The sequence below is a fragment of the Triticum urartu genome, chromosome 7A (genome assembly GCF_056163025.1).
Source record: "Triticum urartu cultivar PI428250 chromosome 7A, HENAU_Tu73, whole genome shotgun sequence".
Taxonomy (NCBI): Eukaryota; Viridiplantae; Streptophyta; class Magnoliopsida; order Poales; family Poaceae; genus Triticum; species Triticum urartu.
The window spans coordinates 178699275-178705235 of NC_141879.1; the positions used below are offsets into that span (position 1 = coordinate 178699275).

At 39.7% G+C, this 5961-nt stretch overlaps 1 long non-coding RNA gene across 2 annotated transcripts; it reads left to right on the forward strand.

The window, feature by feature from the left end:
- The first annotated feature begins 636 nt into the window (after window positions 1-636).
- On the forward strand, window positions 637-5350 carry LOC125525947 (uncharacterized). 2 transcript variants are annotated; one of them, XR_015612163.1, is made up of 4 exons: window positions 637-838; window positions 927-1117; window positions 3928-3992; window positions 5118-5350. It is a non-coding gene; the product is annotated as an uncharacterized LOC125525947 (long non-coding RNA). The 2 variants fall into 2 exon arrangements; XR_007291478.2 differs by having other exon boundaries at window positions 637-824.
- The last annotated feature ends 611 nt before the right edge of the window (window positions 5351-5961 follow it).

Sequence of the window (5961 nt, forward strand, 5' to 3'; positions counted from 1 at the left end):
GGTAAGAAAATTTCGTTTGTTTTATTTGGTTACAAAGCTTAAATCAGACTTTTATAATTTGAAGTATTTAATTGAACTAATGTGAACCTAATTGAAATTGATGTATTGTTTTCTTGTAATCAGCTCTTCTTCGGTATATTAAAATATGCACCTTTGAATTTTCTTTGGTCTTCTGAAATTCGTTTGATTTTTGTCCGAGCTTCTATTCCTTTTCTAGATTTTCTCGGAGAGCAAATCGATTTATTTTCATTCTATCAAACTATGTACATAATTTACTCAAACCAACATCTTTTTCTCTTTCCTGGGTTCAACCCACTATTTTACTTTTCCTTTCTCAAGTCAAATGGGCTTAGCCCATCTATTGTATTTCTTTTTTTCTGTTTCCCTACTCTCATCCTCCTCCCATGGGCTTTGTCCAAATAGGCCCGTCTCTTAGAGCCACACCATTGGAGCGCTTCATGTCCATACGTACACGTGCACGTGCACATAAGTACAGAGAAGAGAAAAGAAAAGGTGCACAGAAGAGAAAACGTACAGCCATGTTGGAAATCCCTCCTCTATCCTTTATGTGTACGTTCTCACGTCACAGGAAGTGAAACGTCCACGTATGAATGCTGCCTCCTGCCCTTCTCCTTTAATTCCATCTCTTTGACTCCTTCTTGTGCCTATTTCTCTCCACTTCATCTCCCAAAGCCGTGCCTCAAGCGCTTCATCTCTTTCTCCACCCACGCACACCTACAGGCAGACAAACTAAAGAAACAGGAAACCTAGAGGAGAAACATCCCCTCCTCTAAATCGTTTAGTTCTTCACCGTTTCCAGATTTGTGAGTATCTACATGTGCGCCTCCACCTCCTCTTCCAATCTCCTAGCAACCCCTCCCTATCTGTTCCTAATTCTTTGAAGAACTCTCCTTGAACTACATCAGCTCCATGGACGCCGGTGCTCTATCCCGGTGATTTAGGCGATCCATGTTCGAGTCCTTGCGCCAAAATATTCTGCTCCATGCCGCAACTCCATTCAGAGAAGAAACAACGTGTTCCGTCGAGCATACGCGGAGAATTTTGCAAGTACGTATACACTGTTCGTCAAGTTCACCGCACCGTTCCGTCGAACTCGGTAAACCACTTTCCAATTCCTATTGCACACCTTCCAAACATCACTCGTGTTATCTCCTATACATCTTAGTTCCTTCTATTTTTGTTGTTGGGCGCGCCGATGCTATCCGTCGCATGAACCAAACATTATAGGCATATTTCCATCGTTTTTGTTTATCATTTGATCTTGATCCCAATGGATGAAACATGTTAAGTGGTTAGAGGAACACGTTTGTGGTTTTTGATTTTGTGTATATATCTTGTTAGACATTATTCTAGTAAAATGGGAATTACACTACGTGCATGTTTCTTTCACTTTCGAATTTTCACTTGTGTGACTTATACCTAGGAGTCGCTCCTAAATATTTCTTAATCGTAGGAGTTCCAATTGATTTACTAGATTACTTGTTTAGTCAATCGAGATTTAATATAGATTTTATCTAGCCGCTCTTGTTGATTAAAACAATAGTTTTAAAATAGTGTTGCATGGTTATGTGTAGGATTCATCAGTGAACTTCTGTTAATATATTGTTATTTCCTTATGTTCTTGGTATGCTTAGGAGTGCATGGTATCTATTCGCCTCGTAATTTTGATGTGTCATGTCACTTGCTTGATTTATTTACCGATTATAGTTATTTGATAATTGTTGAACTGGTTGTCCCATGTGACATTTTTCTTTGGTGTGTGTGTAGTCCTATGACATGTCTCTGTACAAGTCTTTACAAATTCTTACCATGTGTAGGAGTGGATTGTTGTAATAGATTATTAATGTTCTTACATGCTTGTTTGCTGTTATTATTTTAATTAGATTTGATCATTGTTAGTGTAATCTTATTATTATTATTTTAGTAATGATTGGTATTCTTTATTGTTTCACGGAGAACGTGTACATTATTGTGGTGAATATTCATCGTGCTTATAATTCTTTAGATTTGTTCTAGGTGTTCATTTACTTATCCATCTAGTCATGAAACACCTCATGTCTTGACTATTTAATATTATTTAGCATGGCGAAATCATAGATATGGTTTACATATTCATTTTTCATCCATGTCACATGTTGGTTTTAAATCATGCTTTGTCTAAGATATATGTTTAAATATTTTTGCTTGTTATGCCATGTTGTTGGGATTGTTAAATAGATTGCATAAATGTGTGTAACGACCCGTGTGTTGTATGATGCCTAGGTTGTCCATTTATGTATTAGAAAGTCTAGGTTGTATTAGATAGAAATACATGTCTTCATGTTATTCATGCTAGTATAGCACATCGCTTGATGTGATTGATGCCATGACCTAGATGTGTACTTGCTTAGTATGCTTTTCCCTTTTTCTTATAAGTCACAATTAACATGATAGTGTTGTGTGCTAATGCCATTCTTGATAGTCATGTTAGTTGATATCAACTAAGTTATGTCATAGTTATTAAGTTGTATTCTACTGGTAGCATAGTTTGGCATCTTGTGTCATGATCATCCATGCTTAGCATTATATCTAGTCTACCTCACTATTACATTGTTGTATGCCTAGACTTCTTCATATATACTTTATCTAGTTGTTGCATTGTTATATGTCAGTTGTCACTCATGCAAATGATCTTTCATGTCTTGTTTTGTCTATGTGCTATAATTGAGTACTTAGTCTCTTGTGCGTTCTTATGGATGATCACTTTGGCCTTATGGTAGCCTCAGTAGTGTTGGGTCTTGTTGCGATAGTTTAGCACATGCATAAGACAGTTTACCTTTCATGTTAGTGAGTTGTATCTTCCTCATATGCTTAGTGTGCATAGTTTGATCTGTTATGTAAGCATGAAGTGGAAATCTTATTTCTAATGGTTACTTAAGTATTAGTTGTTCTTTAGTAGTAAGACCATATTCTAGTTTAATATCTTATCATGATCACTCGTATGTGTCATGCTTGTGTTATTTGCTTAGACATCTAGTGAATCTATACTCACATGTATTATGTGAGATGTGTGTTATTATTAAGTTGTTAAATTAGTTTCTACCTTAATTAGTATTGGTTTGTCTTCTTTTATATAAATTATTGCTAATAGTTTTTATGATTTATGTTTAGTCTTTGATTGTTGTTAACCATTATAAGTATTTGGATTCATCCAAATATTTATTCTTGGTTGATTGTTACTCTTAATCATATCATGCCTAGGATAGTTGTGCATCCATTTGTTCCATGTGTTGTATAGTTTCTTGTTAATTGTTTGACAAATGAATTGGTTTGATATAATGGAGTTGACCCTATTCCATTTTAATGGTTTTTTTGGGGGGCTAGACCTAGATCATTTCAACTCATGTTGTTGAATGATGTTTGATTGCTTAACTAGTATGGTTTGTAATGTTTGTTCGTTTGGAATTATTATATAGTGGATGCATATGTTTGTCTGCTATTGACCATTATAAATATTTAGGTTCTGTCTAAATATTTATTTGACTTTTACCTTCATCATGTCATGTTGTAATTGTGTGGTTAAATGCATAGGATGGTTCCTTTTCATGTGTGTTGATGCCATTGTGTTTGTTAGATAGTAGTTTCCTATATAGTTTGTCGAGATGTGTAGTGGGCACTACTAGTGTTTAATTGCATATTCGTATTGGAACGTTAGTCTTGATCGCCAAGTAATTCTTAGCTGTGTCAACCTCAACCATGTCACTTCAATGAATCCTTTCTCTTACATCCTAATCAACCTCATTTCAAAGTCTCCATCTTGATCAATATCTTGTTGTCCATCCAATTTTAAATTGTTTTGGATGTTATTTGGATTTACTTTTGCTTTGGTATTTATTGTTTGTCTTTTGCTGTCGTTTTGACGAGTAGGGAGTGACGATATCGATGTTGGACATGGACAGAACAGGTTACTGAAGAAGGACTCAACAACGAAGGCATGCCTCCTTATTTGATCATACTTATCCTATGGTTTACAAAATTGCATTGAGTTTTATTGTTGCTATGTGCATGCTATTTTAATTCTCGTAGCAAGCGTGTCGATTGACACATCACCCTGATCCGCTTGTCGTCTATTTACTTGACACCTGAGTAGAAGTATATAATTCCGGTAGAGTAGAAATGCTTAGCCATGCTTATCACCCTCTAGGTGCCTTGTTGAATGACCTCCGAGTCATTGACAGTTGAAACTTAATGCTGAGCTAGGCCGGTTGGCCCTTGTTGACCCTCTCTATCCTCTTCTACTCTGGGTGAAACTTATCATCTGAATACTGGTGCGGGCGACAGCTGAATCAAGGATTGAAGGAGCGATTGGCTGCCCTTCACGAGTTGAAGGGGGCAATTAGTCGTCCGTGCCGCATAAGGCCTAATAAGTCTTGGATTTGAAGATTGTGATAACAGTACAGCCACATGCTATATGGCCACTGGCTTGGTCAAGTAAGCTAGTCAGCCTTAGGTGTCGATGTTGCCGTACCGCAGATGGGATAGCTGCCTTGCGAGGAGTATCCTCGGCACGGATGGGGGGACCGGTTTGAGGACGTACTCTCAGTTCCGTGCGCCAGACCCGGTGGGCATGTCACATCTTTGGGGGATCTAGTCCAAAGACCTCGTCACAATCTCCCTGCTGGTACACCAAATGGAGTACTATACCAGCGGCCACTGGTGGCAACAAGTCGGGATTGTGTCATGTGGGTAAAGTGTACGACCTCTGCAGAGTGTAAAACTATTGGAATAGCCGTGTCCACGGTCAAGGACAACACATGAATCTTTCTCGACATACAGGACCTGTCTTGCTTCTTCCCTCTTTGCCCCTTTTCTTGGAACATATGAAGAGTGTGAGTTGATCGAGGATCCTCACTTTGATGAAAGTTATTCTGGAGATAAAACTTGTTTTCATCAAAAACTGCTTTTATCCAACTGCTATATTTTTCAAACAAAATTAGCTTTTATGCAAATGAGCCATACAACCTTCCTTTGAAGCCACATGTAGCTATTAGGTCCTTCTCCGAGGGAGGCATGTTGAGTACGTAATGTACTCATGGCAATAATTTTGTTGACAACAGAGTTCCATGAAGACGAAGGTGATGACTACGACTACTATGGCGACCCGTAGGAGTGAGGTCACGTGGACTACATCGACTGCCTGTGGCCAAGATGGAGTCGCTACGCATTGTACTTTCCGCTATTTTTTTCTGAATGTAATAAGTGTCATGAGACATTTATCTAGGTATGCCTTGTGGCAAGATATATTTAAAATTGTAATACCTTTTATGTATTGTGCAATGATATCATTTCACTGTGTTGTCAACAATGATCCTGGGGTTGACAAATATACACAGGAGGGTCTGGAAGTTAATTCCGGGTTCTCACACCAAGCCCGAGACTAGGTCTGTGGCGGCCCCAGGCATGGTCCGGTTCTCGAATGAAGAGATCCGTCTCTGGCTGTTGGTGAAGACCCCCACCGTCGACGATGTCCTCGGCGTTGAAGCTGGCGGGGTGTTCCCACCGGGTTGGATCCAGCAAAGAGCTCTCAACCTAGACACGCGATGCCAGCGGAAGACGAAGGACGACGAACTACTGCTGGTGGACAAGATCCGCATCGATTTGATCACGAAGGGCTACGCTGAGTTCCGGGAGGAGTACGTGAGCCCTGACTCGGACCCGGACGAGGAATGCTACGAATCTGAGGAGGAGGTGACTTCTGTCCTCCGGGAGGAGTAAATGAAAAGGAACAATTGTATTCGTGCCCCTGGTTGGGTCATGCTCGACTGATTTGCCCCTATTTTTTCAACAATTGTGGTTTTGCCCAGCTCACTTCACTCACCTTGTGTTTTTGCCCTTCCGGGGCGGTTCCGACCAATCACGGTTCGCCACGTGGCGACTGCTCACTGGTCGGAACCGCCCCGG